This window comes from Chroicocephalus ridibundus, chromosome Z, assembly GCF_963924245.1.
Source record: "Chroicocephalus ridibundus chromosome Z, bChrRid1.1, whole genome shotgun sequence".
In the NCBI taxonomy this organism is placed as follows: Eukaryota; Metazoa; Chordata; class Aves; order Charadriiformes; family Laridae; genus Chroicocephalus; species Chroicocephalus ridibundus.
In genome coordinates, this window is record NC_086316.1 from 35,729,732 (window position 1) to 35,757,359 (window position 27,628).

The window sequence follows — 27,628 nt, forward strand, 5'->3', positions numbered from 1 at the left end:
TGTGTGACCTGGTTTCTGCAGCTCTTCAAGGCCTCTGCAATGCCAGCACAAAATTTTGGACAGATGGCTAACGATCGGTCAGCCATTTGTGCTAGCCGCCCCAGGAAAAACATCTGAGGAGCTCAGGAGGGGCTCTGGAGGCTTCGGAGGACTCTGGGGCGCTGGCTTCGCCCGGCCCCGGACAGGGGGAGCCCATCCCGTGGACCACAGGGCCCGCGGCGGCGGTGGGCGAGGAGCGGGCAGGGGGCGCTGCGGCGCCTGGCGGCGGAGGAGGAGCGGGCGGTACAACGGCAGGGCTGACGGGCAGCGGCAGCCGTCCTCGCCGCCGCCCGGCCTCCTTTGTCCCCTCCCCTCCCCGCCGCGCCCAGCCCAAGCCGGCGGAGCGGAGCGGGCCGGCCTGGGGATTCCCTCCCGGCGCCGCCGAGGTCGCCATCTTCACACCCCCCCCCCCCTCGACCTCGCCTCGGACCCTGCCGTGCAGCGCGGGAGGGGGGCCTGCGTCGCGCCCGCCCGCTGCTTGATACGGCCGGCGGATAGCGGCCTCATCCGCGGATCTCGTCTGCGTCCTCCTCCGCCCCCGGCGCGGCGGGGAGGGGGCGCGGGGCGCCCGGCAGCGGGGGACGGCGGTGCCGGGGCGCGGCGGGCAGACAAAGGAGCGGGCGCCGCCGTGGGCAGCGGTGAGTGGCGGGGACAGGGGTGTGGGGGTCCCTGCTATCGCCGCCGCTCTTACCCGGCGCGCCAGCGGGGCAGGTACCTGCCGGCGGGCCGGGCTGCGCCGCGGCCGCTCCTTTCCCCGGGGGGGCGCAGGGGCTCGGGCTGCTGCCGGCGGAGGCGGGAAGCGGATGGGGGGGCTGCCTGTTCGCCACCGCCAGTGTAACCTCACCGCCAACCCCGGCGCCGGGCACCGGCGAGCGAGGTGCCCGGAGGCGGCGGGGGCCGGGTCTGGGTCGGGCGGGGCATTGTCGGGGGAGGCTCCGGCCCCGCCGCCACGGGAGCGGGGAGCGGACAGTGCCGCAGGCGCGGCGGTTGATGCTCCGCGGTGATCCCGCCTGACGCTCAGACAAAAAGGAGCGAGCAACAGATTTTCTGGTGGGCGATAAAAAAAGAGATGAAGAGGGGTTATTATTATTCCCCCCCCCCTCCCGCTCCTCCTTGGCAGAGAGTGTGGCGGGAGGGCAGGTGCCGCTGTGCGCAGGTGGGTGGGCAGCGGGGCCCGGGCTCGGCCTGCGGCAGGCTCGGGCGTGGCGGCCAGCCGGGCGTGCCGCGGCGGCTGCCTGCCCCCGGCCGCCGCCACCCGCGTCCCCGACCGCCGCGGGGAGCCCCGCAGAGCGGCCTGAGGGGCAGTAGGCCGCTCGGGGGCGGGGGGGGTGCTGGGGTATAGCAGCTGTGACTTTGCTGTGCATCCAGAGAGGTGAAGTCGCATTTAATGCAGTTATTTGAAATGTGGCACTTGTTTTCTGGGTTAAGCGTTTGGTTTTCAGGCGGTTATTCAGTGCATGTAACCTTGCACTTTTAACGAAATTCTGAATCTTACTTTCATAGGCCAGCAGAACATAAGGACCTGTGACTGAACTCTGAACTTGGATATGCATTAAACTGTAAGTCTTCTGATTTTGTTTTTGAACTTGGATGGATGAGTGGAGTAATTATTTCACTTTTGTGAGACAAAAACTTAAGAAGTAATTTAACCCTAAGCAGACTTTTCCCATGCCCATCGCAAATATATCCCTGGTGAACTGTGATAACTGGTTAAAACTAGAAAAGTAAAGAAAATCTGTAAAGCCTGGGGACAGGGGTTGCACTGAGCTCTCTTCTTAGGTATTTTTTTTGATGATGGGCTTTATTTAATCGTTAAGGGTTAACAGGCACGTTTTAAGCTTAAATCAAGGTATAGGAAACATGTGTAAGTGTAATAATACTAATATGTTTCCTTATGTTTATCTGAAGTAATTGAGATAAGATAGTGCTTTTTCCTCACTCACAAGGAATGTTAAGTCAATTTGCTTATATAATTTGATTAATAGGAGCACAGTGAAGGTACAGATATGTTTCTGAAAGTTGTTTTTTACATTGTTGAAATATAGATGCAATTTTGAAAGATGCAATAAAATACTTAATTTCAATTGTAAAAATCTTTTTGAAGGGTGAAAGGGACGGTTATAGATGAAATTGTAGAAAGAGATCGAGCAAATGATTGCAACCACTAATGAACTAAGTAGCAGCTCAAATAAGTAAGGACATAATTCACTGTATACATTTTAGTATGTACATAAATTTGATTGTGTGTCAATAGTTGCTCTCTTAAATTTAATTTCTCACATTAGTGTGGGTGAGAAACTACAATCTGGGTACAGCTGTATGGATATCTAAAATATTTAGCTAATGGGTAATACTTTCTATATGCTTTCTGCTTTGAGGAAAGGCTGGTATCCTTTCCACAGTATGCAAACAGTTATTCTATATTCAAGAAACTTCCTGGTGAAGTTTCTGTATATTTTGACCAAAGTTTTATGGAACAGAAATTATGGTATACAGTCTGTAAAAGGTTATAATGCATTTGTACACCAGAGGAGTGAAGAACTCTGAAACTGCTGTTAGGTGTAGCTTGCCCATAAATGTTACAGCTGTGTCATATATTTGATTTAAAGGCTGTTTCACTGAAAAATAATTGACAATTTACACATGCTGGTCATATCACCAGACCAAATAAATTGTTTTGAAGCTTGCTAGTAATTCTGACCTTATGAGGGTGTCGAAAGTTCTGTGGTGGCTTGCAGCGTGGTGGTCTGTGGGAAGCCTTGTGGACATAGTGGCTTGTCACAATAGGGCAAAGACAGAAATCTTTTGAACATCCCATTATAGTTTCTGCTGTCCAAAAAGTAAGTTGAGTTGGTTTAGAAACAGGAAGGGGAGAAGAGAAATTGAGTGTGTTCCAAGTGGCTTTCTAAATGTTTTACTCTGACTTTTTTTTACCTGGCTTTCATTTCAGTGATAAAATATTAACCCTAGAGTAGTATTGAGAAATCAACTCGATGTCCTATGGAGGCCTTACAATGAACAAGAAATGTTAAATGACTCATTTCATGTTTTTCAGCAGCAAGAAGTGTAATCGACACTTTCTTACATTTCTAGAAGGAGTAATGTTTTCTGGTGGTGAAATAACGTTAATCAGCAGTTGCTGCTGTAATTCATTGTCCACTAGGGAGGCATCTGTGTAACACCTGGTAACCTGAGCAGACATTTCAGATCAAGCTTGCAAGAACCCTTTAGATATTTGTGCCTGACATTTTGACCCTCAAAGGTGGAGTGTGAAAGGGTTTCTTTTTTTTATCTCTTCAGTTAGGATTTCTTACTAGAATTACAATTTAGAGATTTGTTTCTAATTTACATTAGAAAAACATGGAGTTTTTTACACTATTGACATATGAATTACAACAGAAACATATTTCATTCTGTGGTATATGACTGAAGTGGCAGTTTCTTGGAGTTCAAGGATTTTTTTTTCAAACCATTAAGAATAGTGTTGAGATTTGCTTTCCTTAATGTGATTTATAGACCAACCTTTAGGAATGAAGCATAAAGTGGAATTAAATTACTCACTAATTTAAAAAAAAAAAGTTAAAATAATTCCTGGAAGACGCTTGCAGGTCTCTTTTTGTTTCATTTTTGGTGAATTTAGCTTGCTGTGGAGTGGCAAATTATGTGTAAGCTTAGTATACCATACTGCTAAAGGAAATCTCTTGCCAGTCTGTTTTGCAAAGTCCATCATGATTCATGTTAGCTCTGTGTGCAGAAACCCACCGGGTTCTGGTCAGTGTCACCAAGTACTTGTATAGAATTAAAATATGAGTAACTTTCACTTACTTTTGAGTAATACTTTGACTATTCAAAGTAGCTTTCAGCAACTTAGTTGCAGCTCTTGATTATACTTGGCAACCTGAGTCCAGGAACTGAATAGCAATTTATCATCAAACTCATTACTGCAACACATGTTTTTACTAGATATGGTTTTAGCTAATATTAAAGACTGTTGCCTTACATAAACATGCATCTGAATGACCCAGTTATCTTTAGTCACCACCTTACCTCTGGGTATCTCCTTCTTACTGTACACCTCTCTGTGTGCTCAGATAGAGAAAATGGGTGAAGACTAGTGTGGCCTTTTGTAGAGCCTTGTTGTACCTTGCTGTGTTGTATTCAGTAAAATGTGCCTGCTAGTTGCTGACATACCTGTTTAACACTAGTCTTCTTGTGTCTCCTAATCTTAATATTGGCCTGTAAAGCAAACAATTGAGTTTTAACAGAACTGAGGGTGGTGTAAAAGTGTTAAGTCACTGTTTTGGTACCTTAAAAGTCAGAGAAATGCTTTCTTATATATGCCGAAGAATTATTGGGAATTGGCTGCTGTTTATTCCACAAATGTAGCTGGTACATATATACCTGTCTTCTAATGCAATTTTATCAATGCTTAAAGAATATTTAGTGGAGTTAACATGAAGGAGGGTTTTGTTGTTGTTTTTTTTTTTTAATATTGTAGCTTACTGTTGCATTAAAAGTAAGTGTACATGACGATGACTGTGTAACTAAATGATTTTTTTTTTTTCAAGAACAAATTTTTGAATAGACTAGATGGAGATGGGAAAACCAGGGACATGGTGTTCCTTCCTGTAGCCAAGCCTAGGAGAAAAATAAAGGGGGGAAAGGGAGGAGGAATGCTTCTCTGAAGAATGCATATCCTGAGATGGGTGGATTGGATTCCTTTTTGTTTAAAAAACATCAGTAAATCTGAAGAGAGGCTTTTGAGTATTCACAGTCACTTAAGGTTTCAGGATACTTGTCTCTAGTTTTATTGCATGACTAGTGATGATGTCAAGAAATGATGACAAATTCAAGGAACAAGCAACCTGAAACAAATGAAAGTGGGTAAGAGAACAATGAAACAGCTGCACAGAAAATGTTGAAGCAGGGGCTTCACATAAAGAGCAGATCAAAGAGGAAGTTTAGCAGTGAGAAAACTGGCTATTACTAACAAAGAGAATGTAGGAAAGTTAGGCTGGTGAGTGTCCTACAAGAGGGTCTGTTCTCAGTGCTTGTTACATAGCTGGTTAAGTCTGCCTGAGGACCCATGTGGTCTCTTTCTAGTTCAGTGTTTTATGTGCAGTTTGAAGTGGATGTGCGAGAAGAAACTATTAATCCAAAGGTAATTGTTGTCCCAAGAAGAACAGAAGTTTCCCTTGATCACTCCTATTCAACTCTGAGAGGATGAAGAGCTCTCATGAAGGCACAGTTAAGGGAGAGCAGATCTACTTCAGAGCACTCTTCCATCTTTGTCACGTTAATGGAAGGGTTTAGGAGAGAAGGGTAAGGAGGGAGGCATAAGGTGCCGATGTGATCATCAGCAGGTTTTTGCAGGCTTCTTTCTGGAAACGTGGCTATACTGTTTAACTTCCTGCTCTGATTTAGTTTGCTTTCTGTCCAATCAGATCGGTAATATTGGTCATGAGAAGTCAGAGGGAGAACTGATACCTTCTCTCTGCATGTGCAGTAGTGCATCAGAGTGGTACATGGGAGAAAGCAAGCTGCTGACAGTTGCACTGCCTGAAGAGCTAGGAACTGCTTTTCAGCTTGCTTTAAAGTTATGGTTAAGGTATATTAAACAAACTACTGAAATATATCTCGGTGGGTTGTGTTCAATGGACGTCTTGCTTATTTGGCTGATATTGAACATATGGATCACAAAATAGGCCAATATCTGGTAATGTCAAAGGTCTATCGGGTTGCAGATACCTAAGCACTTGATCTGATACTGTGGTTATTAGAAAACTGTCAGCTCAGTCCTTCACTGAACAGAGTTTGAATCCTCTCCCCATCCTACATAAATTGTAGCAAAAGTGTCATGGTCCATGACAAGGTTTGTTTGCACTGTATAAACCATTGCCTCTACGTTGGAAAAGAGGTGCTGGAGGAGAAATTGCAATTCATCTTTAGCATATAAAAGAGAAGATTTCATCTGAACTGTATGGGGCTTCTAATGCTGGGAGATAAGGGGCTTCTAATGGTGATGACCACTCTGATCAAATCATTTTTCACAGCGAACAGTTGTAGTACTTAGAGTTGCACTTAAGGCAAGCAGGGGTGAAATATTGTAGGTATCTTTAACCATTTAGGCTAAAACAGAGAACTGTTTGTTTTATTGGTATATAAATCACAGTACAAGGGCAAAGCAATGTATGAACGAAGTAACTATTACACACTGCATCATTGTTTGCTGGGTATTTTGGGGTCTTGTCCTTTTTTTACAAATTGTTGTACAATTCAACATGTTTTTTTCTGACTGCACATGCCTTGAACTTTATCAGTTATTACACAGAGTTCAGAAATTTTTTCTTAGGAGAACTTCCTTTCCACAGAATAGAAAGTGTGTTGTTACCAAAGCCTTCCCAGTCAGAATCCCAATTGTCCTGATAGAAAAAAATGAGTGTGTCTGTCTTTTGAATGAAGTTGGTGATTTCTGTCTTAAACTTAGTGCCTTTTCTGTCATAAAGTATAGGTTTATCTTTGTATGGGCTTGATATACTTTTCCCTCACTTCCTTTTTGGAAGGGAATCATTCGTGATCTTTCTTGTGCTCACCCACTGAATTTGGAGATTGACTCTTTAAATCTTGTGCAAAAATAGGACTTTCATAAATTGCGCTTGGCTTTCTCATCAAAACAGTCATACTAGTAAGTATTGAAATATTACATGCAGAAAGCTCTTTATTACATATATTGGTTGCTTTTATCTTAAGGCTCATGTTCAATAACTCTTGTGCTGACCGATAACATCTCTTTCAATTGGCCCCATGTGATGCAGCTGTTCTCATCAAACGTCAGTTGTTAAAGGAATTCCACCTACTCTTTTAAAACTTCCTAAGGACAATTTTTCATTTGAGCTCAACTGCCTCTTTCCCCTCTTAACCCTTCAAGTGAATGATTTCTTGCCCTGATTTTCCATTCTGAAGACCTTTCCTAATAAGTTGAGTTTTATAAGGTTGGTCTGCCTTGAGATAACAAAAAAATTAAAATTGGTGTAAGAAAGTAGTTTAAACTTAAAAGTAGTCCTGTTCACCTGAACAGTATAAACAGTTTTGAGATACAATAGAAACTGTTTTCTCCAGCCAAAAGTGTCTCTAAGTATTTCAGAAGCAGGAGTTTGCCTGTTTTTCATTTGGTGGTGACATAGCCAGGAAGTCAATCTACAGTGCACTGAAAGAAAGGTTTAGAAATACCTGGCTTAAGTACCCTCTAATTTTTAAGGGGACTGAGGAGGGAGTGGTCATCAAATAATTGCTTTAGTTTTGGTATTTCATGCAGTTGTCACTCGTTGCTCATCAGATTTTTATTTTTTTTTTAATTGTCCTCAAGCATGTGGGGGAAATAATTTGTGGGGATAATGGAAGACTAAGTCAATAGCTCTGGTGCATTCCTTTATTTTATTTCCTTCTTCCCCACCTGCCCCTCCCTGCCCCCCCCCCCCCCCCATCAAAAATTCATCTTACACAAATGTTTAGGTGATCTGTTCACAGTGGGAGCATGTCACTGATCATGTCACTGGTACAGCCAGGGGTTGCTGTGTAATCATGTCTTTTTGTTTCAGTGTTGAAATAGTGACTTATTTTGAAAGGCGAAATCTAGGTGTGTCCAACTATGTTGTTTGACACAATTGTAACTTGTTTTCTGCTAACTGTCTTGTAATGGGTAATGCCTTGTGATGCTTTTGAAAAATGTTAGTTGGACTTAAGACTGTATTGAGGTGAATTCGAAGGACCAGTATGTCAATACAGCCACTCTGTTGTGAAACATGTGATTCACTCTAACGCAGGTTTTCCATATGGACCCAGGATCCACCATTGCCAAGCTTCCTATGAGGGCTCTAAAGAAGAGTCTGTAAATCCCTGTGCTGTCACTGCACTCTTCTTCACCCATGCATGATTGTTAGGTGGTGCTCCCACCTACTGCGGGCCTTTCCTGGGAAGTCGGTAGAGGTGATGAGGGACGCCTATCAGTTTTAAGTATTTCAGGTTAAAGCCTGGCTATGATGAAGTTAGTGGTGAACCTTTCATTGAGATCCTAAATCCACTACAATTGCGTCAGTAAAGAAAATCAACTGTGTCTCTGCAAGAATGCATTTGCAAGGGTAATATTCGTCATTACCTGCAGCAAGCAGTTATGGTGAAGTCTTGTCTCTGGTATTTCTTCATTAGAATCATAATTGCATTAGTTGTATCCCAAGGTGCTTACAAAGAAAAGTATGAGACATTATCACTGTATATACAGGACATACAGACACCAGACATTGTGGTGGATTTGTTTTGTTTAACCTATTGTTTGGTTGGGGCACAAAGAACCAAGAATTGTCGCCTTTGCTCCCAGTCCTGTGGCCTCTATGTTGTCAGGATATATATGTAGTCACAGTAATACGATCCTCATTTCTTAAGATGACTTTTAATTTTTTTTTTCTGTTGAAAATTATAGTAAATAAAAGGAAACTGCATCAAGAGTGATTCCACTTGTGGGAAACTCGCAACAGGCATAGACCTGTTGTAGTTCAAACAAGTGTCTGCATTTCAGTGAAATAGTATATAAATTAAGAGTTCCTTTAAAGCAAATATGTTGTTCTGAAAGTGACACTTCCATAAATAGCTATTCAAATGTGGACAGAAATAATGGGTGAATCTAGATTATGCTTTACATACTGAAGGTATGCTGTTTCTTTTCTCGAATCCATGGACTTAGTTCCCTTCCTTTCAGGGACAGAAAGCATAATCTGAAAGCTTTGTTGCTTTGTTTCTACTTTTTGAGGTCGTATTATGAGATTTTTGTCAGTGTTCTTCTGTGAAGACAGCTTTATCAAGCTGTATGTGACTTATTGTGTCTTTAAATGTAACTTAAATTGTGTTTGCATCTATTCAAAGATGTTGAGGGCATTTCAAATACTGTACTGTTCCAAAATCCCAGGCAGCAAATTTTGAGAATCACCATGGAAATGTATGTGTGTGGGAGGAGGCCTAAAGTCAGAATCTGCATTAACAGAATTTGTTAGTATTGCATATGCTCAGTGCCACTAGCACTGCTTGTTCTTTGATGTAGATATGTTCTTTGCTTAATTAAAAACAAAGTGATATGATTCACCTAATACTGCTAATAGTTTGAGTTCTTTTAATCAGTTTTTTTTTTCTGTGATTCTGAAACTAATCCACTGAAATAATCAGATATGTGGGTAATCATTGAGTCGTCATCTTGTTCAGGAAATGGCATATAAGAATCTTGTAATCTAGCAAAGAAACTTCAAAACTTGGTGGCTCTCCAAGAACTTACGGATAGGCTTAGAAGTTAGTGTTTTACAACTGGAGCTACATACCAAGGACACTTACTAGTGATAGCTCGTGTCTTGGTGATTTCTGCCAAGTCATTGTGAATGCTTAAGGTTTTTGGGTAAGCCTGTCTGGATACTTTTGTACATGCAGTTGTTGCCTTAGACACAGAGTTAGTTTTGAAGTGTAGTCAATGCTAGTTTAAAAAAACCCAAACAACACATTCTTAAGAGGAACTGTGTTCTGTTCTTGAGTGCTGAAACATTCTTAACAATTACACTTACTCAGTCAGTGCTGATGACAGATAAACTTATAAATTAATAGGAATTTATAAGAAGGCTGGCTATTGCTTTATGTGTGTGACAGAAGTTAAGTCTGGCATTTCTTGGCTCTTTATTACTGTAGTCTAAATAAACTGGGAAAGAAAAGTGAGACTTGGATGAAGGATGATATATTTTCCCCATTACTATATTGATTGTCTCAAATTTTAATGAATTGCAATAACTTACTAGTTTAAAAACATTGACCTGCCGGTACTGAAAATTACAGAGGCATTGATACTGTTTCAGAATGCAGACCAAGTTATAAGGACTTTTGTGTTAAATGGCCTGAGAAAATGAGCTTCTTCATTTTTTCATTGCATAGATAAGCTCTATAGCAAAACCACCAAGAGATGCGGAGTTGAAATGCTGTCTCTGCATCAGAGTTCAGATGAGTCAGGGGAGGCTCACAAGAGCTGCCTGTGCCACCGGCAGAGCGAGGTCATTAGCCTGATGTGGCTGAACACAGACTGTCCTGAACTTACACAGTCAGCTGTAGGTCTGAGCTATCCCTGTGTGCATTTACATCACTTGGTGTATTTTATTTTTACAAAGCTATTCACTTGTTATATGTAGTCTGTCATAGTAATAATGCTTATTAGTATGGTATTTTTTCTTCAAAATGCCAGGCCTTCTTTTGAAAGGCTAAGTGTGGGAAGTGATGACTTTGAAAGTCTTTGCCTTAGGAAAACAAGTTGCAGTTTTTCAAGGCTGTTTTTGTGAAAGCTGAACTGCACTGTGTAGGCAGTGGAGCTGTTTGTATAGCTAGTAACTTGCTATGTTCTTTCTTGGCATGTTGAAGGAGGAGATGTTTAATGTCCACTAACAGGATATTTCTCCCTCTTGTTCTTTAAGACAAAACTTTAGAATCGACAGGACTTCAAACAATGATCTGTTGTAGTTCTGGGTGGGGTCTTTTGTTCTGTTGATTACCTCAACCTATCTGCTTCTGTTATGTACAAGATTTGTAGGAGCACATAAGCTGATTGTCACCTGTGTGATTTAAAGCAGACAGCTAAGGGATTATTCATACCACATTTGAAGCAAAAATTTAAGTAAATTACATCCTTTATATGATGAATCAGTTAAGTTATTCATGTCATGTTCACCAAGTCTACGTTGACAGGTATGAAAACACAGTACCTGCTTCTGAAAAGCATACTATTAAATGCACCTTCCTCCCACCAAAACTCCTGACAGTATTAACCTCTTTCAGCTGTTTCCTTGTGAAAAAGGAAAGCCTTTACATACTCTGAAAGAGATCACCATTAGATTTAGGTTCTATGGTAGTAAAATAATCTGAGAAAGAAGTATTAACACACAGATACTTCTTCCTTCTCTTTATGAAAGGCCTAGCCTCTCAAACGTTGTAATACATACTGAGTTTCTCCATACTAAAAATCCAACTGGAATGAAATGTAAGATTTCACGCCTTACATAGCTGAATTTCTGCACTCGCAGCATCCGACCCAGGTATCTTTCAGTCTTCTTAGTGTGCTCATACAGCACTGTCCATTCATCACTGAAGTAGAAACACCTATGTTACTGAGCCAAAGAACTTCATTAGAACAGAGAAGAAACAGGAAAGCTTAATGCACAGGTAAACATGACCTGGAGGACAGCCATCTATGTGTCTGACTCCTAGTAGTTTCCAAGAGGATTATTTGCTTTTTTTCTTGGGGAGATTTCTGGAGGCCAAGGGAGGTAAATGTAAACACTGTAAAATATTGAAATGTCTTAATGTTTCTATCTTCTAAGGATCTCTCAAAAACAAAGTTTAAGGTGAGGAAAAGGTATTCAGAGATAAATTCAAGTAGGCTACTACCCCAAGCCCTCCTCTAGCTTAAGTTAGTTAATAGAGATAATCTTCTTCCTTCAGACGTATTTAAGCGTAAACTCTGTCTCTACATTGTCCTCTAAAGGAGTGTAATTTTGAGACTAAAATGAGTTTTCATGATTCTTTGTGCCTCAACTTACATTTAATTTTACATACTTTATGGCTCTTTTTCTTCCAAATATGCACAGCTCTGAACTCATTGACATTTAACAACTCCGTTCACGTTCATTATGGCTCTATTAAATGAATTGGTGTATCAGTTATAAGCTTCATAATGAAATGATAAAATATGGTCCACTGCTTCTCTGTAATTTCTGTGTATATGTGACTTTGCCTTTGACTGGAATGGAAGGATGATTGTAAATCTGTGCTGTATACTACATATCTTTATAGTATTTAGCAGGTGCAAAACTATCCTTAGTATTTTTTCCATTTCTGTTTTTAATAGCTGGTGAAAGGATGGAAAAAGTCAGATGTTCTAATGAAGATAACAAAACCCAATATAAAGTTTAGATGATGATTTCCGTATGGATAAACTGGTGCAATTGCTAAAATTCAATGTCTGGGGTGTTTTGTTGTTGTTTTTTGTTGGTTTTTTTTTTTGTTTGGTTGGTTGTTTTTTTTGGTTTTTAACGGAGAGGACTGAATGTTTGCAGGCTATTTAACTCTTCATCTATTGTAAACTCATGGCCTCTTTAGCTTAGAAAATACTTTTCCTCAAGACACAAATGCATTTTTGAAGCTTACACTTTACATATACAGTGTTTTCAAGCTCTTTATAATATTTCAACCTGTTCTGTGTAATTAGAAACAACTTAGAAAATGTTATGGGGCTGCACTAATGATTTTCTCTCTGAATTTGATAGATTTAGTAATAACAGCATCAATTTTCTCAAGTCTGTTAATGCTTATGACACTTTTGTAGCTGCCCTATCAGAATAGACTTCTTTGGCATCTAAAAGTGTATGTATGTCTTCAGCAGAAGCACTGTACTAATAAATAAGTTTCACCTATATAAGGCAATCTGTATGTCATTTATCATATTGATTTTTACTTTGTTGTCTTTGTTTTCATACACAGGTCTTACACAGAACTTCTCAAAAAGGCTAATACAATTTAAGCTGTGATGCACTAAGTAAAATGAGAAATCATCTGAGCAGATAATGTCAGGATAATGATGAAATCGCCTGCCAATGTTGCAACATTGGCAATTTCTTTTACCTGGTTAAATCAGTAATTTAATTATTATTTAGAAATATAGGTGGTATGCTGAATTGTTAGCTCTGAAAACAGGGCTTTAGACAAGCATAAAGCTTTAAATTCTCATGCAAATGCTAACACTTACACAATTACTATTTATAACTGACATTCTTAATGAATGAGTGATGTGGGCAAGTCTGCAATAAGCTGTCCTGCCTTCATAGAAAGTGGTTACAGCTTGATCAGTAGTGTGCCTTGGCAGTACCTGCAAACAACTGTTCTTTCCACTCTGCTGGCTGGTACTCTGTGCCAGTTCATTTATTAGCTTTTCAAGCCAGAAGTCTACTGTTTGTAGAAGTGGTTTTGTGAATTAAATTGTCCATTAGGATGTGGGTTTAGTCTACAGGCTTCATTCATCTGGGACTCTAAATAGCTGTGGCATGATGACTTACAACTACTGGTCCGGATCTCATTTGTGACTGACTTTTTAAAACGTTAGTGTACAAGGATGGCTTTCCTTGTTCTGTCCTGATGCTCTTACAGGATGGCCCTAGATTTCTAATGCAACAGTTTAGGAAAGTGTAATTAATTTATTTTCTACTTAGTCTATTTTTCTTTAGGGAGAGGGATAGAGGAAGGCATTTGGCTCAGAAGTCATAAATATAGATATATCTACTGTTACCTCATTTATATAAATATTGTTACATATTGAAATGACATACAGAACTGCAGTCTCTACATGTTTTCATGGTGTTATGTATGCTATTGTGTTAGTACTCTGTGGTAACACCTCATAGTGCAGAATTGTCTCAGTTTTCTCTCAGTAAAATTTGCTAATATGAATCTCTCTCTACTTTGATTTCAGTTGCATTGCATTTGAGTGACGAGGTCCATGATTAAATACAGTTGAATTAGTTGGTTCTATATATCTTACCTATATATCAGATATTGTCCACAGAGCCTTTAACTAGGAGGGAGCCAGCTTTCAGTGGCAATTAAGTTACAAAATTGACATCTACTCTAAAAATGCATATTTGCCTTGCTGGCTTTAAGGATTTTATTTGCTTTCTTATTGAACTTGTTAGGCAACCAGTGCAGTGTCATGTGTTATAAGCTGGTTGCTCAGCTATTTTGTCTGAGGAACAGCGTATCGCGATATGGTTATTTTACCAGGGGAAAGAAAAATCATCAGAACTTACAGGTATTCTGAACATAGCTTATGTGGAGCCTAAGCATTATGACATCAAAGTGTTTTCCCTGTGTGCATCTGCCACTATGTTGACAGCCTTCAGCTTTTCTTCATCTTGATGTCCCACCTTTAGGACCTGTAGTTCTCCAGTCTTCATTCAGTGACTCTACTCTTTTTATATAGTCTGTCAAGCTTATAGTTCTGTCAATTAAAGTTTACTTCATTACTCTTCGTTATTCTGAGGTAACTAAAGGTAAACAAAGAGGGAAAAGCTGTTGTCTGACTGCTTACCCAAAGGAAGGAGTCAAATCTTATCCTTTCCACAGAATTTCCTTGTGTCACTGTCAGGGCTATGCAATCATCAAACGTTATTTTCATGAAGGCAGTTATAGCCAATTCCAATACTGATCCTCTTAGCAATCCACTGTTGTGAAGTCATTTCTGACCACCCAGATTTCTACCCTAACAAAAAAGGTAATCAAAGCTTTGTGTCTCGGACATGTAATGCCGTCCAGACAAGCTTCCCCCTTCCCTTTTTTCCTCCCCAGCATTCTTTTCTTGATTTACCATTTTTCTTTATTTATAGCCTGTTTTACCTGCTCTTATCTGCCTCAGCTCTTTGTTCTAGTCCATAAATTTTCTGAAAACTACAGGGGTAAAGATTAAAATACCCTTAATTTTACTTTAAAAATCTGGTTTATGTCAGTCTGAAAAAACCACAGAAGACTTGGTTCCCTAGTTTGTGAGCAAGGAAGGCTGAAATATGACAAGCCACCAGTGAAAGTCAACAAGCAAATGTCTTGCAATGTAGTGTGGAAGTTAAAACACCAGGGAGCTCAAGCATGGAAGAGAGTTGTTTTTTTAAAAATAAAATCTACAAAACATTGCCCTACCTAACATAGGGGATGCATAAAATTTAATTTATTCCTAATTTTACCTTGGTTTACATGAACATTTCAAGTGTGAACTGGATTGTTTGGAGTTTTCAGTTTTCCTCATAGCTTCTGTCTGTTTTGAAGCCCATTTCTGATATACGAATGAAATTTGTTGTTTCAAGTAGATTCTCTCTGAATGCAGGGTTTTTCTGGTTTGTTGGGGTATTTTTTGAATACAGGTTCAACACCGGTAAATAATCTGTTGCTACTGCAACAGCAGATTCTAGAGCAGTCATTTCTCTTGTTGCTCAGAGGCACCTTCTGTCCTCCTAAGGGGAACCTTCTATTCCTGACAGAAAGGAATGCGTTTCCTTTCTGTTATTGCCTGCAGTACTTGTAATCCATCCTTCCTTTTACTGAGAACTGCTGAACTTGGTAGCAGATGTCATGGACAATAATTCAATAACAAACTTGTTTGCTAAACCTCACGCATGTCATGAGACTTAACTGCCAAGTCACACATTTTTATTGGGCACTTAGTACAAAACAGTTATTTCCTCAACTACCAGGTATTGTCAGTGATCTGAAGGCTGATCAGTGAGAAGGATTATCTAACTAATCTTGCACACAAAAATGTCGGGATCTGGTTTAGGGCCTTTCCACCAGCCCCTGCTAATACTGAGGTTTGACCCTAGCAAAGGGAGCAGCCAAAACTAAGTTTGAGCTCAAAACTGCTTTTGAGCTCATGCTCCTTGTTTACTTCCTTTAACTATGCCATACATATATATACATATATATACACACACACACACAAATTATGTATTTTAAACAATGTAGAAATGTATTAGGAAAAGAATAAAGAGTACCCAAAAGTGCATAAGTCAATGAAGGTTTCTTCCAACACTGCAGTGAACAAGGTAGCCTCTAATCCTTGAATCCATTCACAAATGGCAGTAGCTCAGCTGTTCTGATATCTGTGGTGCTCCGCAAAGGACAAGAGTTGGACAAACTCCTGTCTGTCTTGGTAGCTGTTTTCTTTTCTTCCTGCTGACATGAAGTTACATTGCTCTTTGTTATAAATAATTTGCACTAGGAGCTGTAATAGGTAGTTACGCCATTTTTTTCCCTCCTTCTTTGCTCTCTAGAGTTGGGTATCTCTTCAGTGAATAATGTGCTGCTTAGAGAAAGGACTAGGGTAGATGAAGTTTTGAAATTCAGGTAGGCAATACTGTCCGTTTACTTTTCATTTTAAATGTTGAGGTAAACATAGATGACGGATCTATGAATATTCTTTGTGGTACCAAAACCATCAAAGAGTGATAGGGATATTAACCTTAAGTAGATTGGATCTGATTTCATAGCTCCTCTCATGAATTCTAAGCAGCATTTCAAGTGCCTCCCTGGCGATGAGCCCCTGATAAGAAGTCCAACAGGATTATGATATGCAAATGTCCTTTGTGCTCATAATAAAAACAGATTGATTATTATGCATATCTAATTCAGACTAATTTTGACAGGAGATCCAGGTACTTTGTGACACTCAATTAATTTAATGGATTATTTTTGACAGCATTAAATGGTCTTATTGCCCCAACAAACTCCGGTATTCATGGTACGTGCAGCCACATATGCTTTATCTAGCTTTCTTTCCCTAACTTTCTTATCAAAGTACGTTCTCAATAGATTCACTAATTACTTTATGTGAATTTCTCATTCCTGTTCCTTTGTTCAAAGTAAGTCTTCTAAACGCTTAATTCTTCAATAAGATGACAAAACTCCTTTGGTGTTCTTTGTGTGATACTTTTCATGTCTTTACTAATTTAACTTGCAATTTAGTATCATACGCTATTGCTTATCCTGGTTTGCTCAGCTTTGAAGGACCCATCCAGCTTGACTTTACTTTTTAATACCCATCAAGTACATGTGCTTTGGTCTGTTAAAAACACAGTGGCTGTTCATCTACATTGTTTAATCAGCTGAATTTGCCTCCAGCAAAATTCTAGGATAGATCTATTCCTATTTGACTTTGGTCAGTGATACAATTGCAGCACATTTATGTAGGGTTAATTTTTGTAGATTACACGTGTACTGACGGAACAGTTGAACCCTGAAACTAGTGCTCTTTTCTTATGAGCTCAGCTCTGTATAGCAACTTCATTTTAGAAGCTTTTAAATTCTACTTTAATGTTTTCCTTTACTGTTTCATATTATACTTCAAATTTTTGATTTTACTAAAAATACAAATGAACTGTGGGGAAGGATTCTGTTAGGTACAGTACTTTAAGAAACGTGCATAAAAATCTTACACATGCTGCTTCCTCAGAAAGAGGTGTAACTTGTGGAACACATTGCATTGAGAGCAAAGCCTGCAAAAATCTATTTCATTTCTCAGGTACTACTTCATAAATATCTTTATATTTTACCTTATTCTTTGTGCTTCTGAGCACCATTCATGAATTATGTAATTCAAATAGCAGTTAAACTTGATGTTTTACCCTAAAAACACTGAAAGTATGCTGAATTTCATTTAAGTACTGGTAAAAGTCTAACATCATGTTTTCTGTTTTCTTCTTTCTCTCTCCCTTCCCCCATGTTCCTTTGACAACTCTGAGGTGTTCTCAGCATGACTGATGATACCAGACATGTTTGGGCTTATCCTTCATGTTCCTTCCTTTCCATGAACACACCTGTTTTTTTCAGCTCTGATTTCACTCTTGTAAAATCTTTCTGCCAGAGAGCCTGGGGAAGGAAGAGTCTGCACATGAATTTACCCTGGAGAAGTATGTGACAAGGAGGTGGTTTTATTACTAACACGTGAAACTGGAAGTGTAAGTGGCATCCCAAAGTGGGAGCAGGAGCTGCAGCCTCCTGTGCTGGCCCTGCTGTTCCTCCTCTGGTTAGCTTCTTGCTGCTATGCATCTGGAGCATCCCCAGACGTTTATATTCCCACCCTGTGAAAAAGTTTCATTGCAGAATGAGAATGGGGTGTGGTGATGTGGAATATCTGTCCTTGAGACTGTTAGGAGGAGGAGAGAGAAGGAAATGGTAGCCCAATCAGGTAATTTTAAAATAAATTACAAAACTACCAACCCCAGAAAATCCCACTAATCAAAAATTCCCACCCTGTGTTGGTGGATGGAAGGTGGAGAAGAGAAGACAGGCAGTTGGGTAGCAGCTGTAGGGGTGATAAGAGCAGCTGGTGATGTCTGTTTGAAGAAGAGGAGGAATATTTACTACCAAAGGAGAATTAGGGCTGTACTGCATGCAGCAGGAGGATGGCTGTGCATGAGAGCTGGTGCAGGAAGACCAAGTGGGGAAGAGGCAGGACTTCTGGAGCACGGGCAGCAGGGAGTGGTGATCGTCTCTGGAGCAGGCAGGGAGCAAAGAGAACTCCACAGTGCAAAAATATGCGCAATTCATTCTTGTGCCAGAAACAAGTGAAGTGCAACGGGTGTTCCCAACCTGTTGGCTGCCCTTTCTGTACGTGCTTCAGGAGTGTCTGCAGGAAGCTTCAATCCCAGGTCAGGAAGTACAGCCTTCCTGACTTGCCTCACTGGCAGCTATGAAATTGGTGAGTGTAAAATCTCCATAAACATCTTACAGTAAGTCCTATTACAGCCTGAAAAACCCCATGCTTAAAGTCCTAATATTTTAATTCATTTATTTTAAGTGTTTTCAGGTGTAAACTGTGGATTTGAACCTCAAAACACTTAAGATAAACAAAGAAAAATATTAGAACTTCAAGCATGGATTTTTAGGCTAGAATAGGACATACTACAAGACAGTGATGCAGGATGGGCACACCAGGGCCATTCCATGCTGCCTCTTTACTTAGAACCCCGCAACATTTCTCTCTCCTTTATCTCTTCTGTGCATCTTCATTCACATAGCCAATGTTTCTTGTTGCATGACTTTGATCACATGGTGGGTGGATATACTTCCAGTGATGTGAAAGAGAAGGCATTAAGGCTTGTGGCTGTTCATCATGGTTAGTATATTCCTCATCTGATCTCATGATACTCTGAAACATATACTTTCCAGTTGCTTAGAGCAAACCCAGAACAATCTGAAAAGAAAAGATAAAAATGTGTTTTCCTTAACTTTGCCATTCTAGTATTGCAACTTATCACTTAATTCACTAAAGGTCTAGAATACTGGGGTGGGGGTGAAGGTGGGAAAAAAAAAAAATCTTCTCCCTTCTGGAGCTAGTGTCAAAGTGGTAGTGAATTTTAGATAAATGCTTTCATATCAGAGTTTGTGAAGGAAAGCCTTACTCCATTCACATCTAACACTAAAAGCTTCTGCAATGCTTCTTCAGTACATTCTTGCAGCCAGAAGTCTTAGCCTAACATATTAGCAGACTATTCATGTGTTGTGTTTATGTCTGGGTACCATCACAGAAAAGCCTGCATATCTTCAAAATCTGAAATATGTCTTTTCTATTACCTTGCTTTTGTAGTGTATGGTTTTCAAATTTGGCTCGTGGGCCATCTTTTCTGACTAAGATTTTAATGGATTTTAGTTCCCTGTGTAAGGAAGTGTTTAGACTTCATCCACGATGCTTTCATCACTTCTGTATGACTCTTTATTTTAAATTTAATAAGTGATTCGTAAAGTTGGAGCAATTGCAAAAAGAGAAGTTTCAGTTCACTTATTTAATTGAAATTTGTATGTATTGTTCACTTTAAGGGCAAAGGAAAAAAATTCCCATAAGATGCTGGATTTTAACATTTTGTTTAATGAAGAACTCTTTTTTTTTTCAGTTTAGCTTAACTTCTGCCTGCAACTCCCGAGTTCTGATCATTGCATTAATGTTGTAGAATAACTCTGAAGTTACACATGTGCAAAACTGTGCTCTTCTGTTACTCCTTTTCAAATGCCTATTTGTACAAATACATTGCCTTACTGCTGTCTCTTGCACCAGCTGTGTGTGTATCTGACTGTCCTCCACTTCCTTCGTTGTTAAACTTGCCTCAAATCACTGGAATGCAGCTGGATTGTGTGTCTGATTCTGCTTCTTACATAGGTCTTCAAAAATGGGTTTGTTTTCTTCCCTGAAGCATTTTGTTTGCATTTTGAAGTAGAACACAGCTGATCCAGTTGAACCATATTAACACAGAAGCCCACAGTGCAACTTTTGCTGTCACTTTTCACAGTAAAGTGGAACACAAGGAACAATGTCATTGAAGCTTTGTGGCAATGGAAACCATAAAACAGAAGAAAACAAGGAATCAAAGATGGTCAATAAGAAAATTGTTGTCATGGACCAACTTCCATTACACCTGTCTGTATGAAAAGAATAGTAAACAAAAAGTAGGATAGGAAACTGTGCTGGGAATATTGGTTGATATCTCAATTAGACTCTTAAACTGGTTTGTCTGCCTTTGTGGGTAAGCCATCCTGCAGTGTACTGGGGAAGGAAAGCATGAGGCTCACAAAGAAATGATGCTAGGAAGTATGCCTGCATGATGTTCGGTTACTGTAGTTTGAAATATTGAATATGCGCCCTAAGAGATCTTTTGGTTTTCAGGTTTTATATTTGGACTGCTAACTAGCTATAGAATGTACTTTATAATGATATTTAAAGCATCTCTAACAGATTGGGAAGTTCTGTTCTGTAAGGTTATTTTTTTTCTTTCTGGAAGTACAGTCATATTCTGTAATCTTTTCCTTAAATTGGCTAAGCTTATGTACAGTGTGAAATATGGCATCCTGAAAAACCTGTACGTGCTTCCTGCCCTCTTATACACGCAGTACTTAGCAATCATATTTTTGTTTCATATGTGATTTTATGCAGGAAAAAAAATCTGCCATTTTATAATCAAGGCATGAAGCTTAAGAGTGTAATTCTGGCTTTTACCACCATGAATAATCACATCTCCACAGAAGATGCCCCAAGCCAAAGCATAACACTCAGGACAAAGTACTGTCTGCAGTGAGAATGCCAAGGACAAATGTCCTGGGACTACTTGAACACTGGCATCCTGTTTCCTGGGAGAGCCCAGGCTGAGTGTTAATAGTCCTTGTCACAAATTGTTTAGTGCTTGCTGTCTGTCTTTGGTACATCAGATTTGTAGTTGCCCTCCAATGTACAATGCCTATTCATTCAGAAAAGCTACCAGACATTATGCACACATTTTATAATCAAATTAGATTGATATAGGTATCAAATAATTATGGAACCCTATTCTACAGCATGAAATTAACATGATATACTTAGGTAGCTCAGAAGCAGAGACGAGCTCATATGAAGTCTAAGAATTTGATCTTTAGAGCAGGCTGGATGCAAAAGTGAACACAAGTGGAGGAGATTTGTTTCCCCTACCATATCTAAATCTTCTTTGTGAATTCTGGGTGGAACTTCTAGCCATAGCAACTGTCTGTTTTCTTCAAAAGAAGGTAAAGGACAATATTCTCTCCTATATTAATGATGTAGTATCAAGAAGGAAAGAGGAAGTAATGAACAGACTTTTGCTAATGGTCCAATTTAACAGGTTCGTCTTTGCCACAGAAAATACTCTTCCACTCTGATGTCATGTCATCTTTTTGCATGAACAGTTGTTAAAGCACGCTGAAAGACATAGAATGGATTATTTTCTAACTTTGTTTATTAACATTATGGGTTTGTTTATTAACACTGGGTGCTCCCTTAATAAGAAAAGCACTTTAAGCTCTGTCCCCTGAATGAGGGATGTGTTCCAGTAAGAACTTATTCAGGACTTTGGCACATAGATTCAAAATACTGTCTTGAAAATCTTACTAATATTCAGCTTTGGACATGCAGATTTCACAGACCTCTTGCTTCCTTTCTGTGGTGTCACAGACACCTAGTCAGCAGTTTACTCATGTCCAGAATTGTTGCAGTTTGGTTGAGACGTTTGGATGCTACCCTGTGTCCAGGAGAGACTGATCTAGTTTCTTGGAATATGTTTTCTTCAAATCATATTAGGCTTCTCACAAGACACCATTCTGCAATGTCAATTTCTTTTTAAAATATAATGAGCAAAGTAATTTCTTGCTGTTCCTGCCTTCCTTAAGCATAAGCTAGTAGCTGCAGCATTTTTAAAGAATCTGATTTCTTCTTTTGACTGAGGCAATTCAGAAGAAGCACATCTTTTCTGTCTTTCCCTGTATTTAAATGTATATCAGTCTTTATTCCTTCTAGTCTTTCTTGATTCCCAGTTATTAATCCTGCCAGGAATGTTATCTGTTACTGAGTAAATTGGGGAGGAAGGGTAAGCAGGCTAATATTTCCATTATTCCTGTTGCATAATAGATACGTGCCCCTCTCTGGCTGGAATATGCATGACTGACCATTCTTTTGAGGCTGGTTTGTTCATTCCAAGTATTTGTCAACAGTTATTCTGTCAGTTAAGCTGGGTCAACCAGCCTTAAGTATGAATCATGTTTGGAGGCTGAGCTGCTATTGCACGTCCTGAGCACATTGACTTGTTTGTGCAGGAATTTAAAGAACTGAAAGAGTGTCCTCAAGCTGTAACTTCCTTAAATCCCATTGACCAGCAGAAGAGGAATGCTACTGTCAATTGAATTGGCAATTTTTGAGTTGACTCAGGCAAGAAAATAGTGGTCGGGGAGTTGCAGTGGCTTTGCTGGGGTTTTTGTTTGCTTTTTAGCTAATATGAGTGAATTAAAAAAATGAGGATGGTAATGCTAGCTTAGCCCCCTTTTTAAGAGTAGTCTTTTCCACTTAGCAGTATTGTTAGGGAAGATGCCTTTATTGTGGTGATGTGGAAATGTGAAATACCCTCTTTAAGAGGAATGCATGGGTGATAGTTATTTGCTATACATGTGTTGCATGAAAAGGGGCAAAGCGGTTTTGGCAGAAGATAAACCCCCTTGCATTCTAACACTGCTCACCAAGGTGGGAGGCTAGGTGTGGCTAGGTTTAAATTCTGAGTGATGCCCAATTCAGCGCTATCAGTCCAATTGTGTTTAATATGATTAAACTATTACGATTTGGATACACTAATAGTGGACTGCACCTTCAGTCTAGTCGTGCTCATGAACTAGCACGGCCACTCTCAAGTCTTTGGTCATGTTCAGTGGGAAACCGAAATGACTAGCTACTTAAACAGTGCAGTTTATTTAAACAAGAGATATATATGTTCTTAGGATTGCTGGTGATAAATACACTGTCTGCAAAGCACGTGCAAATGAAGATATTGTTAAGTATACAAAACGCGTGACAAAGTTATAAACGATACAGCCTGGCTAGAAATGTAGCATAGAGATTCTCTAGAGAAATTTCTAAGTTCCCCGAGGAAACACTCGGTATAATCTAAGTCTTACCCAAAGGCATCCCCATGAGGGGGAAGAAAGACTCAGCCTTTCTCAGCTGGTCCCAGAAGTCAGTGATGGAGTTCTCCTGACTTGTTTGCGATGGTGTCTTCCCTGATATCCCCGCTCTCGCAGGCTATTTGTATACTATTTTTTTATCTTCAAAGTGGAGTTTCAGTGACTTTAGTCATAAATACTTTTATTATGATTGGTGTACCCAAGGAGGAGTGGTCGCACCTTGGAGGCGGATAGTCTCCGGGATGGAGGTGTGTTTTGGTATATTGTAGGGAGCAAAGTTCGCACAAAGGACAGCATTTCATCAACATCTGACGAAATGTTGGCTCGGGTAGCGAGTAGGGCCGCTTATCCATTCCATAGTACCATCTCATTCCCATATCTGCTATTTGTCACAAGGGAAGGCCACAGAACAATCACGTTCCGTTCCATCCCTCGTGTAGTTTCGCAAACAGCCTTGTACAGGGAATCGCAGATGTTGCATTCTTCGTGTGCCAGCTGCGGCTGTATTCTACCTCAGAAGCCTCTTGTTTTTATGACTTTCCTTAATGTGTGAACAATGCTGTACTTTTGTATTCTTGGCCAATTTAGTAATTATTCCACAACATGTATATGAAAAGTGTTAATTTACTTATTCAGAAGAGGGAAGAGAGGCATGGGGAAGCATTGTAATTAATTATTGGGAGGTGGGAGTGCCAGAGGAATTGTTTGATTTGTAAAACAGCAAGCCAAATCTGTAATTGAGTAGCACCTGCTTCTCAAAAATCTGGAAGGCTTTGAGTGGAAAATGCTGGGTACTTAACACTTCTGAAAATCTAGCTACCTAAATTTCCAGTTCTGTTTTGAGATGCTTCTAACATAAGGCTCCTAACTTGAGATACCACAAGAGTCTGGGGAGCTGCTTTATTGAATGTTTTCTTCCTTTTAATGGACTGTGACTTAACAAATAAATGAAAAGCCACACTGTGACATGAGTCTCTGTAGTCCCAGTTGATTTTAAAGTGCAGATCTCCAGACCAGTTTGTACACAGATGTTACTACTTGATTTATCTGTGGTAAGGAAAACAAACTCATGTAAGATCGCTGAAATTTCTCATTCTTAACAGGGTTGCCATAGAAGAAAAATACGATTTGCTGTCAAAATTTCATTATTTACCTTCAGATAAGCCAGTCTAGAAAAACATTTTGTCAACAGGTGCTATCTCATAAATGCAATGGTTCCTTTGTTTCTGTTCCTTCTTCTTCTGCTCTGCGTCTACCTCCTGTATATCTCCTGCACTATCTTTGCCTCTGGATATTTTGATATATTTCAGAAAAGCTTCTTAATGCAGTGGATTATCTGTTGTGGTATCATTACAAGTGCTTTTACTTCCTCTTTTTGCCAATTTTTATATGTTTGAAAACAAAAAATCTCCCACCCAGTTATTTTATATTGTATGTAAATTTCATATCTGTTTCATGAGTATAGTTTGTTTTGCTGTGCTCTGCATTGCTTCTCCTTTCCCTCTCTCCTTCACCAAGTATAACACTACAACCTTTCCTGTCACCTTTCTGTCTCTTCCTGTTCCTTCCAGCTGCTTGTATCTCAAAATGGCTGTAGTGGTCATTACTGCTGTGGTGATGTTGCTAGATGGACCCAGAATTGGAAGGCTGCTGGATAATGTTACATTATTAAGTCCTCCATGGAGTGGCACAGGAGAAAACTGTAACTTCTGTTTTAAAAGGCTTGGGAAAAGTTGCTAGCTCTGCAAAATCTGACTGCAGTGCCATTTAAGAGTGAGGGACTTGATATGTGTTACTAATGTAGGAGCGGAGGCTTTTGGATGCTCTTTGTTAACCTAAAATATTGCATTGCGGTGGCTAGTAACCTCTTGTAAATAGGTATCAAATTCCCAGATGTAAAGCTTTATTGCAGAAAAAGTATGACTTTGCTATATGTCCCAAAACAAACTGTAACAAAAGCACGTGCATGTTCCTGTCTTTATGGAAGACAGAAAATGCACTTTCATTTTCATATATGTTTAACAAAGTCACATAGCATTTACTTACCAGAAGCTTCTACAGTGGAGTAGCACCACAGCTATTACTAATTTGGTAGTTCAGGCTGAGCTCAAGTGTGGAAGTGGTTTTTTGTTTGTTTCACTGCTGTTTTTCAGATAGATGAGAATCCTTTAGAAGGAAGATACATTCACATACAATTAGAAATAATAGCTTGTTTTGCAGAAACGGATTGTATTCTGATACAATCTGATAATAACTATGTTCAATAACATAGTTATTAATAACAGTTATGAAAAGAAGCAATTATGAAAAGAAGAAATGTCTGCCACTTCATAAATTCAGAGCAGTAACTTCTCAGAAAAGCTTCTGAAAGACTTTATTTCATTGTCCTGCTATTGGTATTTTTACGTTTTAGAAAGTACTGCATTTTTGAGGTATTGCCTTTTCAATATTACAGTAAAATAGGCTATTAATCAAAAAGTGGAAGAGAGTATTTTAGATTGCTGTTTTCAGAACTCCTGCAAAAATCCCAAACACTTTGTCTCTTTCCCCATCAACATACTGGTACAGAATTAATGAATGAAAGTTGATGACCAATATGCACTATTATTACTGGTGTTACTAGCACTGTCTAAATCTTGCAACTCTCTGGGATATCAGTATATTATAAAGCAAGTGAAATCAGCATTTGTTTTGAAATCTCAGTCTCAAGTTGAGGGTATATAGGGATATATTAAAAACAAATAAGATACAAAAATACTAGTTAATTTCAAACGTTCAAAAATGGAGGTACTAGCAACATGAAAAGCAGATTCACTCTCTTGACAAATAGCAGTGTTATTCACTACTTGCATGTTCAAGAATTGCAGTTATTTCAGCACCACTGTATGGTATTCTACTGCTCCTCTGACTCTTACCCTTCTTTATGCTTCTAGTTACTTCTGGCTTGCTTGCTGCTAAAGTGAAATACATGTGTTGTTTGTTGTTTTTGTTGTTGTTGTTGTTGTTTTTTGTTCTTTGGGCTCTAGCAAACATATACCTTTAACATAGAAATGGAATTTCTTCCTGGCAATTGTTCTACTATCCCAATTACAGACCTATACAACAGGAGTTGGATAGACAGAGGTATGAGATCAGGCTAGGAAAAAGGGCAGGTGGAATCAAGTATTAAAATACATAGTATTACAAATAAGCATGATATTTGTACCTTTTTTTGATCTTGTTGTACTCCTACTTTAAATATTTGAGATGTTCACATGGAAGGAAGCCCAAAATTATAGGTTAAGGCATCACAAATTATGGATTAGAAGAACAATTAACTTTCTGTTGCACTAGAAGTATTTGAGTCATGGTCCTCAAATAATACCAGTTGGATTCTTCAGGATCTCTTTATTTGAACTCCTGACTGTTCCCCCCACCCCAGGTTATTAAGTGCTTTACACAGAACTCAGACAGTTAACTGTAAATGTATTGCTTTTTTTTCAAAATGTGAACTTTTAAAGACATTCCCTTGAAAAAATAGGCTTGTTCATCTCTGCCTTGCTTTGTGCGCATTCAGAAATAATCACATGGGGCTCAAAGACCTCCGCAGAAGTACCAAGAGGAAGCACATTAGGGAAGATCTAACACGTTTTTCAAAAGGTTACCAGGAAATAGACTAGCATATGTCCTGTATCAACACGGAGTTAACATATCATCCTTCTGTTTACAGTCCTTCCAGTGTTAGATCACAGGTGTCAGATCATGGGACAGGTAGCAGTCTTTTAGTGTCAGACTGTATCTGGAAGTTGTCATACGCTGACTCTTTGGCAGTGTGGTAAGTGTATAACCTTGCCAGGATGCTCTGGTAATCTTACAGGCAGCAAACTCTAGAATTCCTGTTGCCTTGTATGGAGACTTGGGTTCCTCAGAGCTGGCACAAATCTCAAATGTTTCGTCCACTGTTGCTAAAGAGACAGACCTTCAGGGAGAGGATTGCTCATCTGATAATATTATGTGAAAAAATAGCCTGACCTTTAGTTAAGGGCTACAAAAAATGTGATTTCCTTTCCACCTCTTGCTGTGTAGTAGTCTGACATCCTATGTGAGAATGTTTTTGCACCCCATGTACTCTCTGCCTGTGCTTATTAATGTAAAACTAACGATCACTTTGGGTTGTTGTCTATGAAATGAATCTTCTCAGTTTCCATTGTAAACTATTTATTTGCACATAGCCTCAAAAAACATGTTTTATGAGTTATTATGTATTGATACTCAGGGTTCTTATGGAGACTTAGTTTCTTTCTCTTTGCTATTCATTTTCTGCTGTTCAACAATGAATTTTTTGCCCTGAGGAAGAGGAGTCCAAAGTAAAAACCAATTATTTTTGTCTGTTTTATTTCCTCTGACACTAGGAATGCTAAATAACTTCTTTATAGGAAATTGCTGACAATATACTGGCATTTACAAGCAAGAACCAGGTACCAAAACCAGTCTAAGAAGCAATTAGTTTTTAATGATTTTGAATTTGTTTTATTTATTTATTTTTCTAAATTTTCCA

The 27,628-nt window shown here is 39.4% G+C and overlaps 1 protein-coding gene across 1 annotated transcript in view; it reads left to right on the plus strand.

Moving 5' to 3' along the window:
- Nucleotides 1-371: 371 nt before the first annotated feature.
- The window catches only part of CDC42SE2 (CDC42 small effector 2), an 82,216-nt gene continuing 54,959 nt past the window's right edge, over nt 372-27,628 (plus strand). Inside the window, exons 1-2 of the mRNA XM_063320702.1 lie at nt 372-677; nt 1,543-1,598. The gene's annotated coding sequence lies outside the window, so the exon portion shown is untranslated. The remainder of the gene's footprint in view (nt 678-1,542; nt 1,599-27,628) is intronic.